The following is a 14,726-nucleotide window of genomic DNA, read 5'->3' as shown; positions in this document are numbered from 1 at the left end:
TAAGCATACGTTTTATAAGCATGTCCGCAAAGCGAAACCAAAAATTAGACTCATTGGTGGTGCCTTATGCGAATGGACTTGAGAAACTTTCCCCGGTTTTTAAGAAACATAATATCAATATGGTGTTCACTAATAGTACGATCAAGTCCAATTTAATAACAAATTCCCCTGGTACAGCAGGTTGTGTGTATTCGATTCCCTGCAATGATTGTGATTCTGTGTACCTTGGACAAACAGGAAAGTCCTTACAATTGCGGTTGTCACAACATGCTTATAGTATTTGAACTGGCCAAACGTCTAGTGCATTGTATCTACACACGAGTTTGTGTGGTCACACTATTAAGTGGGATGGAGCGAAAAACATTACTAATTGCAGTGGTTTCGTGGAAAGGAATTTGATCGAGTCTGCCTTAATCAGTCGGTGTCCAAATCTTATCAATGTTAGTATTGGTATGTACAAACTTGATCCAGATACAATATTGCACAACAGCTTAAGAAAAAACTCAAAGGGTTACTATGTCTCATTTTTTATTGTCATATATTGTGTGTTCAGTGAACCTTTTTCTTTAATCTTTCATCCTTATGTTCTGACCGCTTAATCCTATTATTCTAAGCTAATCTGTCCTGCTTCTGAGTAATTCTTTACCTGGGGATATGTGGTCGGCTCCAGCTGTTGACCTGAACCCTCCCTATGTTTCTCAAGTATGTTTATTGAGATAAGCAATAAATACATCTCAAAGGGATAGAGTAGCTTAGGCTATTTCTACCCCCCCAACCTATGTTTCTCCTAGTCAGTCTGGTGGTGACACCCGCTTTGAACACCCGAAACGTTCATCGTCTTTTCCCTTTTCTTTGTGGATTTTCCGCATATATATATATATATATATATATATATATATAATATATATATATATTATATATATATATATATATATATATATATATATATATATATATATATATATATATATATATATATATATTCTGGTATGTCAAGAGGAGTACAGGCTGGATCACGATACACTCTGTCGGCTATCATCCCGATTGTCTCGTCCACTGGTACGTTAGTGAACAGCGATTCTACGTCCAATGAGGCTCTTATTCCTGTGGCCCGTGTGCCCCGCAGTAAGTCAACAAATTCCTTTGGCGACTTCAGGCTGAAGGCGCAAGGGACATATATATGAAGCGATTACTAAATCGCTCCAAATATAAATTACTAAATTACTAAATAATTACTAAATAATTTACTAAAATTATTTTAGTAAAGAGCGATTACTAAATCGCTCCAAATAAAACTATAATATAATATGTATTTTCCCCACACACAGACATCCCCAGGAAGCAGTCCGTAACAGCTGTCTAACTCCCAGGTACCTATTTACTGCTAGGTAACAGGGGCATTCAGGGTGAAAGAAACTTTGCCCATTTGTTTGTCTGGTCCGGGAATCGAACCCGAGCCACAGAATTATAAGTCCTGCGCGCTGTCCACTCAGCTACCAGACCCCTGTGAGTGTGTGTTTTGCGCACGCGCGCGAGCGCTCTCATGGAAGATATCAGAGTTAAAATAACCGGAAAGAGTATAAAGTGGGGGTTCCCCAGTGGGGAGGAGTCCCCCCCCCTCCCAGCAGTGTTGTGGTGTGTGCCACTGTGGCAGCCCAGGGCTCTCGTAGCGCAGTGGTCAGCGCAGTCACTACACAACCGAATAAAGGCCCTGCGGGCTCACCATAGCCCGTGCTACGTGGAACTTTGTTCCACGTAGCGAATCTCCAACAACAACAACAACAACAACAACAACAACAACAACATACACAACCGAAATCTCATGGGTTGAATTTCCACAAAAGGAAAGAGGCATTGGGACATGTTTCCCTACACCTGGTGCCTCTGTCCACCTTGCAGTACATAGATAACATGAAGTTAGGCAACTGTTGTGGGTTACATCCTGCATAAGATGATTGGCGTAAAGATATTTCACTAAGGCTTAGGAAGCTGCCATGGCAAGAGGAAGCACAACGGGTCGGGATGCCTCGTATCTCCCCTAATGATCTAACGCGTCACATTTTCTACTGACTCGTCAACCCAATAAAAGTGTTGTGTATTAGTATAAAACAATGTACCGTAATATTCACGTGTGTCACGGGAGACATCTCCCGTCATGCAGGGTGCAGTCGCGCCTCCACAGATCTCCAGTATCAGCTCTTGATACTGGTAATGGCTCAAAAGAGCCACCACTTACGGGCTACTCATGCCCGTGCCACCTCTTGGGTGGCTTAATCTTCATCAATCTATTCACGTGTGCAGCAGCAGCAGCATCGTGGGGTTGAGGGTTGCTTGGGTGGGACGTCTCAGGTCAGGCAAGAGGGTCGCAGTTTTACGTGGTGGTAAATGTCGAGACCGGACGCTGTTTGGCGGTTATCATCCCCTGCCTTGTATCATCCCCCCGTCCTGTGAGTGGTGACGTGTGGGGGGGGAATCGTGGCCCCCACGTGGTGTGTGGGAGGAGGCAGAATGGTTAGAGGCACATAATGGGTTGAGTACAGGGCCGTGATGGCCACTTACCTCAGCAATAAAGAGTGGTGGTGGCCATCAACACACAATTGATGGGTAAATAATGGGTAAATTAGCGACAACCTCCGCGTGACCTGGGTGTGTAAGGGAGGGGGTGCGGCGGCGCCTCCTAGCGCCCCTCACTCACGCTAACTGCCACCTCACCGCCTGCCAAACGAGCCCCACTTTGTGGTAATCACTCAACTATACATTACTCATGTCAAGGTAAACAAGCTGAGTAACTATCATGCTATCTTTATGTCCACTCCGATTTATTGGCTCGTTCGTTGCTCTTTATTGGTTGTCACACTCACAAGTGATGAAACAAACTAATGGGGAGAACAGATTCACAGAGAATGACAAGGTGTGCGGAAATCTCGACAAGAGGTTGCAGGAGGTTGTCACAATAGAGCAAGGAGAAGTCCCTGTACTAGTAGAGGAGGCGGTAAACCAAACAGCCTTGGAGGAATTTGAGCTCACACCCACACACCACGGGTAACTACTCTGACACAAAACGTGTCAGTGGTTGACAATCTAATATATCTCTGTGGCTCATTTGGGCACTCAGTTTCCACCTGTGTCCCCTAGTGCGTGTGCCCCTTGTGTTAAATAGCCTATCTTTATCAACCCTGTCGCTTCCCTTGAGAATCTTGAATGTGGTGATCATGTCCCCCCCTAACTCTTCTGTCTTCCAACGAAGTGAAGTTTAATTCCCATAGTCTCTCCTCGTAGTTCATATCTCTCAGCTCGGGTACTAGTCTGGTGGCAAACCTTTGAACCTTTTCCAGTTGAGCTTCAGGGGACAGGTCTGGCGTGATATCAACCCCCAGGTCTTTCTCTCTCTCTCTGACTCTTGAAGTATTCCATCTCAGGGAAAGCCTCGGGATCCTTGTGGGTGCAGTAGTCCTCCAGGTTGTAATTCCTTTATCATGTGGTGGTACGGTCGACTAGAGCGCGCCTAGGAGCACCAGGCCTATAGGTTCGAACCCTCAAAGGCTCCTGTTGCATATGTACTACAATTAATGTCAAGTAGCAATCAATATGGTTGGTTGACTTTAATGTATGAATGTGTTGAGGGAACATGGTGCAAATTGGAGTGGGTGTAAGAATGGTTGATGACTGAGGCATCACCAAGATGAGGCATTAGAAGGTGTTATGATGGTGACCTTCCACCAAGATGGGCAGCCCTCACAACACTTGTCTTGTGCACACCAACCACTCCCCGACATGTGTGGTGGTGAAGGCTCTCTTGTGGTGACCACTCCAGTCTCAGCGTGTCAATATTCTGTGTCTGTCTGTCTCTGCTTCCTCCCTCTAATGAATAGGGATCAATAGTCTTAACACTGGTATGTAAATTATGCAAATAAAGATATGTTACTCATCCTTCCTCTTCCGTCACTCACTCCTCCTCACTCCCCTTTCTCTCTTCCTCTTGCCCCCTCCTCGATGGGAGGGGGGAGTGTGTCAGGCGAGAGAGATGGTCAAGACACAGTACCAGGAGGGCCGTGAAGGCCAGGCTGTACACATTACCATTCACGGCCTGGCCGGCCTACATGATCTGGGGCCTCCATCCCTCCATTCCTCACTGGACCTTACTCCTGCCGCTGGTGTTGGACCTTGTGTGTGTCTTACCTCGTTGTTACCTGTTGTCAGCAGTTGGCATCCCTTCCCAGCTTAACTGTACACCTCACCAGTCCAACTTTAAGGTAATCTCGAAGAATCGGGTCTTTTAATGGGCCACAGATATATTAATGAAGATACGTCCCAGCTCCTGCGCTGTGGGAAAAACGAAATATAAAAACTGAAACCATATATAAAAACGCAGTCAAGTCGCACTATAGAACGAAAAAGTCATATAAAGAATTAGGAGTAATCATGTCGGATGATTACCTAATAAAGAACACAACAAAGTAGCTGTCACAACTGTAAGAAAAATGACAGGTTGGATAACAAGGACCTTCTAAACAAGGGACGCTATACCAATAATGTTATACTAGTGCTCTCTAGGGTGGAATATTGTTGCAAACTAATAGCCCCATTCAAAGCTGGAGAAATTTCTGACTTGGAGAGCATGTAAAAAATAATTGGGATTGATTAAAAGTTCGAAATTTGTATTCTCTAAAGCACAGGCGGAAGACATGTATAATAATTTACACCTGGACAATATTAGAGGGACTGGTTCCAAATCTGAAGAGAAATAACATCACGTGAAACCAGTAGGCATGGCAGGATGAGTCAAATATCCCTATTTGAAATGCAAAGGTGCAACCGGGCTGTGGTGGGTATGTGGGCCAACCGGGCTGTGGTGGGTATGTGGGCCAACCGGGCTGTGGTGGGTATGTGGGCCAACCGGGCTGTGGTGGGTATGTGGCCCTGCGGGCCGCTCCAAGCAACAGCCTGGTGGACCAAACTCTCACAAGTCAAGCCTGGCCTCGGGCCGGGCTTGGGGAGTAGAACAACTCCCAGAACCCCATCAACCAGGTATCAACCACCCAGGTATAGGTACGCTGAGGGAGAACTTGGTCACCATCAAAGGCCCAAGACTTCTCAACACTCCGGCTACACTTAAGGGACATAACTGACCGACCCCCTCACAGTGTTCAAGAGACACCACGATAAACACCTCCAAATGATACCTGATTAACCAGGCTGTGATTCATTGGTCAGGCCGCGAGCAGCCGCGTCAGACAGCCTGGTTGATCAGACCACAAACCAGGGCCATAGGGACGTTGATCCTCTGAATCAACACAAATTGGTATATTGGAAATACTTCCCGTGTTCTTGTGAGAAGAAGAAGGCGAACCTCTTATCTTGAGCTGATCTGGAGATGATTTCGGGGCTTAGCGTTCCCGCGGCCCGGTCCTCGACTAGGCCTCCTGTTTGTTACACATTCCCAGGAAGCAGCTGTCTAACTCCCGGGTACCTATTTGCTGCTAGGTGAACAGGTGCATCAGGATGAAAGAAACTGCCCATTTTGTTTCGGCCTCCACTGGGGATCGAACCCTGGACCTTTAGGATTACGAATCCCGAGCGCTGTCCACTTAGCCATCAGGCCCACAACGTGTTATCTTTATTGAATGTTTATTGAAAAAAAAGGTAGACTAACCCGTGGTAACCTAACGTGGAGGTATTATTGTGGTTATCTTGAGGTTATCTTGAGATGATTTCGGGGCTTTTAGTGTCCCGTGGCCCGGTCCTCGACCAGGCCTCCACCAGGCCTCCACCCCCAGGAAGCAGCCCGTGACAGCTGACTAACACCCAGGTACCTATTTTACTGCTGGTGGGTGTAGTCGCTGCAGGTTCTGGTGCAGACGGTGGTGGTTGGCTGTGGCTGCGTGTCTACATAATACAACAGGAATCACTCGGGTTACAACTTAGAATAGCGTCATCATAACTAGCGGTGGATCATATTTTACCCGAGTGTCACACAACAAGGAGAAGGAGTTACATGAACAAGTGGTGGTGGAAGGGGGAGCTGGGAGGGGTTGAGGAGTCGAGGCAGTGTGGGAAGGGGAAAGGTGACGTGTGATAGTTAGTGGTGGTGAGTAGTGTCCTTGTAGGGGGAGGATGGCTCCACCACTCTTCTCCTCTCTCTCCTGCTGCCTCCCCGACCTACTTACTTACTTACCCATCTTGTTAATTATATACCTACCACCTTACCTCTGCCACCACCCATCCACCCACCTACCTCTGCCACCACCCATCCACCCACCTACCTCTGCCACCACCCACCCACCCACCCACCTCTGCCACCACCCACCCACCCACCCACCTACCTCTGCACCACCCACCCACCCACCTCTGCCACCACCCACCTACCTCTGCCACCACCCACCCACCCACCTCTGCCACCACCCACCCACCCACCTCTGCCACCACCCACCTACCTCTGCCACCACACGGAGCCGGTGGCTGAGTTTCCGTTTTTATATTTTTATTTTTTCCGTAGCGTATGAGCTGGAACTTATCTTCGTTAAACACCATATTATTTTCTGTAGCCCATAGAAAGACCTGATTGACATCTGATTGGAGGTTTGCCGTGTCCTCTATGTTGTCTACTCTCATGAAGATCCTAGTGTCATCTGCAAAGGATGATACAGTATTATAGGTTGTGTTCTTGTCTATGTCCGATATGAGGATGAGAAAAAGTACTGGAGCAAGCACAGTACCCTGGGGGACTGACCTCTTCACGGTTGATGGGCTGGATTTTATTTTGTTGACTATTACACATTAGGTTCAATTAGTTAGAAAATTGTAGACCCATCTGCCTATTTTTCCGGTAATTCCTTTTGAACGCATTTATGTGCAATAACACCATGGTCACATTTGTCGAAGGCTTTTGCGAAATCTGTATAAATTTCATCAGCGTTTTGTTTGTCTTCCATAGCATCTAATGCCATGTCATAGTTGTCCAGCAACTGTGACAGGCAAGAGCGCCCTGTTCTGAAACCATGTTGTCCGGGGTTATGGAGATGCTGTGATTCCATGTATTTTGTGATCTTACTTCTTAGCACTCTCTCAAAGAATATTATGATGTGCGATGTTAGTGCTATCGGTCTGTAATTTTTTTGCCTCTGCCTTATTTCCTCCTTTATGGAGTGGTGCTATCTTTGCTGTTTTTAATATGTCAGGGATAACGCCAGTATCTAGGCTTTGTCTCCAAAGAATGTGAAGACCCTGCGATAGCGTTTTTTTTTTTTTTACAGTTTTTGATAGAGTCCCAAGAATCAGGGCCTAGTGTAGAGTGCATAGGCATACTGTCTATGGCTTCTTCAAAATCCAGTGGGATAGGGTGACATCTGATATATGATTTGATGTTGATATCATATCCATGAAAAATTGGGTTATCTATCTTCAGTGCGTTTATTGGCTCGCTGAAAACAGAGTCGTACTGCTTCCTCAGTAACTCGCTCATTTCTTTGTTGTCATCGGTGAAAGTTCCATCTCCCTTTCGCAGGGACCCGATACTAGATGTGGTTTTTTATATTGATTTTGCATAGGAGAAAAATATTTCGGATTTCTATTTCACTGATGGCCTTTTGCTCTCTTTGCCTCTCCTGGGTTTTGTATGATTCTTGTAGCTTGCGTTCAATTGTTTCTATTTCTCTACCTAACCTTCTTCGCCGTTCTTGAGATAGGGTGCGACTCTCAAGTTGTTCCACGATTCGTTTTCTTCGCCTATAGAGGGAACGACGTTTCCGTTCCAATCTGCATCTCCCTCTTTTTTTCTTAGGGGTATGCGGTTTGAACATATTTCTAGTGCTACTGAGCTTATTTTTTCCAGGCACTGGTTCAGGTTTGCAGTTTCTATCTGTTCTTCCCAGCTTATTTCTGTGAAGTCCTGGTTTATTTGCTCCCAGTTTATCTGTTTATTATTGAAGTTGAATTTGCTGAAATCTCCTCCACCAGTCATCGGGACTGGTTTTGAAGGTCTGTTCCCCATGCTTGTCAGAACTTCAGTTAAGTTGTGATCTGAGACCTGGGGCTGCCCTTGAACATCTGGGCCGGTTACAGGGATACGGTAATGTGTTTGTCTGAGGTTTGTACATCAAAGTGAATTGCACTCAGTTTTTCATTTTGCCTCTTAGGAATATTTTATTAGAGTAGGATACATTTCAATTTGATTTAAATTTACGTGCCTGTTTCAATAAAGTGAATATTTCGATATAGTGGTATTTAGTTAATTCCCCGTTTTTGGTTATTAATGCTGTTATTCCTGTTTATATGTGGTATTCATGTGCTGAATTTGAAGTCTCTCTATTCTCAATAAGTCAAGTAAAGGTTATATGGTTTACTCCCCAAGCAATTATTTTTACCAAGAATCATATGCCCTTGAGTTCATAATTATTGATTTTTGTCATTCCTGGGAGGTGAGTAATGTAGACACAGTCGGGTATGTTAGGGGGAAGCTGGTGGCAGTCTTTAATAAGTTTTTATTCCTTATTTTTTAATTAATAAACCCTTCATCTGGTGCCCCCCCCTCCATTGAAATATTTCAGTCTTAATATCAGCGGTCCTCGCCGGGGAGCGTGGGGGGGGGGGGTCCACGCCGGGGAGCGTGGGGGGTCCACGCCGGGGAGCGTGGGGGCGGGAGGGGGGGGTCCACGCCAGGGAGCGTGGGGGGTCCACGCTCCCTGGCACATGCTCCGTCAATAACATTAGCCTGGATCCCTGGTGATGCAAGTGCCTAATGGGTTGTTTGTGTCCATTTCCAGGTGAGGGCGTGTGGCTGGTGGTGAGGTGAGGCGCTGGATCACCAGGTGAGGAACTATTAAGGTTGCTGGAATATGAAGGTTAAACTGTAGTAGTGTAGTGTGAGGCAAGTTACAGTGGTAACGTGCGCGCGCAGTGGACCCCTGTATCATAAGAACACCTGCTATTAAACAAATCCACAAGGCCCGTGACGAGGATTCGAACCTGCGTCCGGGAGCATCCCAGACACTGAATTAATCGACTGAGCTACGACAGGGTAAAAGGGTTGAAACCGAAGTTCTACTCAACTTACTGGATCCCGTAGCCCGCTATTTATATCCACCCTAACTCACATACATGTCTTAACTACACTTGAAACACTCCAGCACTCCCACAGTATTATGTGACTCACATTATGTGACCCGGTAGTAATCAGTTTGATAAACCAACAATAAACGTCGGTGCTCTACCTGTCTGCCTCAACTGAGTCGTTACCAGACATGACTCAGGCGGAAAGAAACTGCCTATTAGTTTCCGTCTCCGCCGTGGATCGAACCCGGACTTTTAGAACTACGAATCCAGAGTGCTGTCCACTCAGCCCTCAAACAGCTGTGTGAATGTGTGTGTACTCACCTATTTGTGCTTACGGGGGTTAAGCTCTGGCTCTTTGGTCCCGCCTCTCAACTGTCAATCAACTGGTGTACAGATTCCTGAGCCTACTGGGCTCTATCATATCTACATTATAAACTGTGTATGGAGTCAGCCTCCACCACATCACTGCCTAATGCATTCCACCTGTTAACTACTGTGACACTGACATGTTCCATCTAATGTCACTGTGGCTCATATGGATACTCAGCTTCCTTGTGCGAGTACTAACCTTGTTAAATAATTCATCCTTATCTACCCTGCCTCTCCGAAACATGTAGTTTGGGTGTTTACTGGTTAATTGAAAGTTGCTGGTTACAAATGTGTCAGATACTAAGGCAGCTTAAGTGTGACAGGTGCTACACACTGTCACACTAGCAGGGTGGTAGTGTGACAGGTGCTACACACTGTCACACTAGCAGGGTGGTAGTGTGACAGGTCTTGGTGCTACACACTGTCACACTAGCAGGGTGATTACTCTTCTGTATTGTTTTCTCTGTATAATCTTCAAAATTATTTTCCCACGTACAAATGTTAACTTGAGGGGCTCAGGATTTATTGCCTAATTTATATTTCTAAGACAACTTTGGGTGCCGAGGTAATCATTAGGTGACGCAGCACAAGGTAAAACTGTTTACTTACGCCGGACACCAGAACGTGCTCAACCGCCTCAGGCAGAGCTCTTCCTGCTCCTACATGACTACACATTACCTTCCTCCATCTTTTATGGCCGAGCCTCGGCCGGTGGTGGCTGGGCTGGAGGTGGGCCGGGGGTGGGCCTGGGCCGGTGGTGGCCGGGCCACGTTGGTCAAAACAATACATCTTATTGGCCACGTCTCCCCTATCTCCAGCCTCGTCCTCCTCCCCCCTGTCAGTACTGCTTCTGTGTGTGTACATGTGACTTGTGCGCAGTATTCATCTATAGACACCCATATAACACCCACACATCGTGCCAGCAAGGCGGACAGCCCGCCGGTTATCATAACCCCCACACACTATTTCCCAATTCTGGTAGGTTAGTAGAGTCCTCTGGTAGGTTAGTAGGGCAGGAAGTTCTCCTAAAGCGCTTTAGGAATGCACTTTTGATGCACTACTATTAATGAAAATGCAGCTTCATGCACTATTTCTTACTTTCAAAACGTTGTGAAAGTCGTTAATTGAAAGTTTCCTCTCCTAACCTAACCGAGTAAGCCAGAGGACTCGAAACAGAAAACGGGACGGTACGTCACTTTCGTGAGCCGATTTCATTTTAAATTACGTCCATTTAAAGCCTGAGTGCGCATACGAGCGAAAAGCGACGTAATTTTTGTAAGAGGACGGGTTGCAATTGGCCTAGCATCATTCATCAGAACTTTGGACAAAGTGGAGAACTGGGCGAGAAGGATCATCTCTAGTATTGACCAAGGCTGGTGGGAATGGTCTGAACATCTCTCTCTCGAACATCGTTGTGATGGCGGTGAACTTTATGTACAAGGCCAACATTCTCAAAGTTCTGCACCTGGCCCAACTTCGTGGACAACCAGTAGTTGGCACCAGTAACACTAGGATCTCAACCGTCAACATTCTCATGCTGGATCTGTGTTTCTCAAGAACATCACTCCATCAGCGATGGCGTGGGGATCTTGATACAGACAGACAGACACACAGACAGAGGATGTGACACACAATTTGGGATGCCATAGGTGTTATCATCTCTTACCGTTATTAATGTGCTACTTTTATTCCTAAATAACCCTTATTTTTTGGTAAATATAAAATCAAATCAAATTTCCAAGATACAAAATGAAGTGCAGCAGAGATGGCTTAGGTGTTGTGGTTGGTGATACGAGGAGCGGGGCGTGGTGGGTGAGCTGCCAGGGTGGTGCAAGGCTCTTATATTGTCCATGGCTTCCTTCCACCACCCAAAGGGAGCCGGTCGGCCGAGCGGACAGCACGCTGGACTTGTGATCCTGTGGTCCTGGGTTCTATCCCAGGCGCCGGCGAGAAACAATGGGCAGAGTTTCTTTCACCCTATGCCCCTGTTACCTAGCAGTAAAATAGGTACCTGGGTGTTAGTCAGCTGTCACGGGCTGCTTCCTGGGGGTGGAGACCTGGTCGAGGACCGGGCCGCGGGGACTCTAAAGCCCCGAAATCATGTCAAGATATCTCAAGATAACCCTCAAGTTATCCCACATTAATTGTGTGTAATAAAATAGAGATAAAATATACCAGTGCGGCAAGAAGATATCCCAGATATCTTAAATATAAATAAATATCCCAGATAAATATCCCAGCAAGAGTTATGTAAGCTATAATATGTGTAACCTAACTGTCTCTATATCTTTAACATGAATTTAGCTCGTGTAAATTTATTTAAGCTCAGATTTATATGCAACAGATATCTAAAGTGATTGACTTACCAGGAGGTGGGCTGAGCCCCCGCCCATAACTGGATCCTCTGACTCGGCTGTAACCAAAAGTGTTTGATGGCGCACATGTGAACATGAATACACTTTAATTCTCTTACCACAAACTACATTAATGGTAATGAAGTTCGGGGCGCTCAGGTCGGGCAGCCTTGAAAACACTGATCCAATCACATTAGTTTGGGAGCACTGACCTTTGTTATTGGTAGTGGTGAGGGAGGGGCCCTCACTAGTGGTGAGGGAGGGGCCCTCACTACTACTCCTTCATGTTGGCCACACTTGTACATCATGTTTCTTGGTGGAATGAAAAATTATGAGAAGAATCAAGACGGATGAAGATAGACAGAGACTACAGGACGACCTGGACAAACTGGAGGAATGATCTAGAAAATGGCTACTAAAGTTCAACTCAGGAAAGTGTAAGGTGATGAAATTAGGCGAAGGGAGCAGGAGGCTGAACACAAGGTACCATCTGGGAGGGGAAACCCTGCAAGAGTCAAATAGAGAGAAAGATCTGGGGGTTGATATCACACCGAACTTGTCTCCAGAGGCCCACATAAAAAAAGATATCATCAGCGGCATATGCTAGGTTGGCCAACTTAAGGCATGCCATTAGAAAATTACGGAATCGTTCAGGATACTGTATACCACTTATGTCAGACCAATCCTGGAATATGCAGCTCCAGCCTGGAGTCCATACCTAGTTAAACACAAGACAAAGTTCGAGAAGATTCAGAGGTATGCCACCAGACTCGTCCCGGAACTGAGAGGTATGAGTTACGAGGAAAGGCTAAAGGAGCTGAACCTCACATCCCTGGAAAACAGAAGAGTAAGGGGAGACATAACAACCTACAAAATTCTCAGGGGAATTGACAGGGTAGATGAAGATAATCTGTTTAACACGGGTGGTACGCGAACAAGGGGACAGAGGTGGAGCCACAGAGACGTCAGAAAGAACTTTTTCAAGTGTCAGAGTAATTAACAGGTGGAATGCATTAGACAGTGATGTGGTGGAGGCTGACTCCATACACAGTTTCAAGTGTAGATATGATAGAGCCCAGTAGGCTCAGGAATGTGTACATCAGTTGATTGACGGTTGAGAGGCGGGACCAAAGAGTCAGAGCTCAACCCCCCGTAAGCACAACTAGGTGAGTACAACTAGCTGAGTACACACTTAGGAAGCAGCCTGTATCAGCTGTCTAGCTCCCAGGTACCTATCTACTGCTAGGTAACGGGTGCATCAGGGTAAAAGAAACTCTGCCCACTTTCTCGCTGGCGCCGGGAATCGAACCCCGGACCACAAGATTACGTGTCCAGCGTGCTGTCCACTCAGCCACCGGTCTCCTGTGTGTGTGTGTGTGTTAGAAACTTAGTGGACTTGATCTTGACCACAGGAAAGACTGCTACCAAAATATACTAATGTAAAATATATATATATATATATATATATATATATATATATATATATATATATATATATATATATATATATATATATATATATATATATATATATATATATAATATATATAATATATATATATATATAATATATATATATATACAACTTTAGAACACTTTCCCACCAGGAGACTCGAACCCTAGCCAGCACAGAAGCCTTCCAGCAACTGGCATAACAGGTACGCCTTAACCCGCTCCACCACCTGCTCAGACCCTTAAAAGAGATGGTAATTTCGGAGTATTTAAATACACCAAAGATCACCACCTCCCAAGAGCACTAGAGCAAGTGAGGGGTCATTTAGACGTTAATTTCATCAAGTCCCTGTTAATATGGGAAGACACAGTGTCTATGCTAGTGGGAGGTGGTGATCTTTGGTGTATTTAAATACTCCGAAATTACCATTACAAATTATATATATATATATATATATATATATAATATATATATATATATTATATATATATATATATATATATATATATATATATGTCGTACCTAATAGCCAGAACGCACTTCTCAGCCTACTATTCAAGGCCCGATTTGCCTAATAAGCCAAGTTTTCATGAATTAATGTTTTTTCGTCTACCTAACCTACCTAACCTAACCTAACCTAGCTTTTTTTGGCTACCTAACCTAACCTTACCTTTAAATATAGGTTAGGTTAGGTTAGGTAGGGTTGGTTAGGTTCGGTCATATATCTACGTTAATTTTAACTCTAATAAAAAAAAATTGACCTCATACATAGAGAAAAGGGTTGCTTTATCATTTCATAAGAAAAAAATTATAGTAAATATATTAATTCAGGAAAACTTGGCTTATTAGGCAAATCGGGCCTTGAATAGTAGGCTGAGAAGTGAGTTCTGGCTACTAGGTACGACATATAATATATTATATATATATATAGGACGATGGTGGGTGTGTGAGAGAATGAGTTGTAACAAGATTGGACAGTTACGTTATCAACAGGTTTAAGATAGGTCAGGGAGGGTGTTAGCAGAGGTGGGGGGGGGGGGGGGAGGGCCGAGGTGGGGAGTTGGGTCCACCAGTGAGAAGTCAAGAGAGGAACATTTGAGGTCGGAGGTCATTGGAACAATAGGGAGGTAAATTAACTGGGAAGAAAGTGGAAACAGTTGAAGTTGAAGGGAAACGCCTGTCCAGGAACTGTTTGGGTTGTAATGTGTTCACCTAGTTGTGCTTGCGGGGGTTGAGCTCTGGCTCTTTGGTCCCGCCTCTCAACTGTCAATCAACTGGTACTAACTATTAAAAAATATTTGTTTACTCTCTCTCTCCCTCCCTCCCTCCTCCCCCTCCCTCCTCCCCCTCCCTCCTCCCCCTCCTCCCCCCTCCTCCCCCCTCCTCCCCCCTCCTCCCCCCTTCCCTTCACACGCCCCACGAAGCAGCCCATAACAGAAGTCTTAACTCCCAGGTACCTATTTACTGCTAGGTAACAGGAGCATAGGGTGAAAGAAACT

General features: G+C 45.4%; 1 protein-coding gene across 6 annotated transcripts in view; it reads left to right on the top strand.

The window, feature by feature from the left end:
- Nucleotides 1-14,726, top strand: part of LOC123774023 (NAD kinase) — a 166,904-nt gene that overhangs the window by 16,657 nt on the left and 135,521 nt on the right. For 2 of the 6 annotated variants that reach the window (XM_069318817.1, XM_045768119.2), the window contains one exon: nt 8,763-8,807. The exons of the other annotated variants lie outside the window; for them this stretch is intronic. The gene's annotated coding sequence lies outside the window, so the exon portion shown is untranslated. The remainder of the gene's footprint in view (nt 1-8,762; nt 8,808-14,726) is intronic. 6 annotated transcript variants of the gene reach the window in all.

This window comes from Procambarus clarkii, chromosome 91 (genome assembly GCF_040958095.1).
Source record: "Procambarus clarkii isolate CNS0578487 chromosome 91, FALCON_Pclarkii_2.0, whole genome shotgun sequence".
Classification (NCBI taxonomy): domain Eukaryota; kingdom Metazoa; phylum Arthropoda; class Malacostraca; order Decapoda; family Cambaridae; genus Procambarus; species Procambarus clarkii.
Note: the sequence above shows the minus strand (reverse complement) of the source record. Positions and strands in the feature narration are given on the sequence as shown.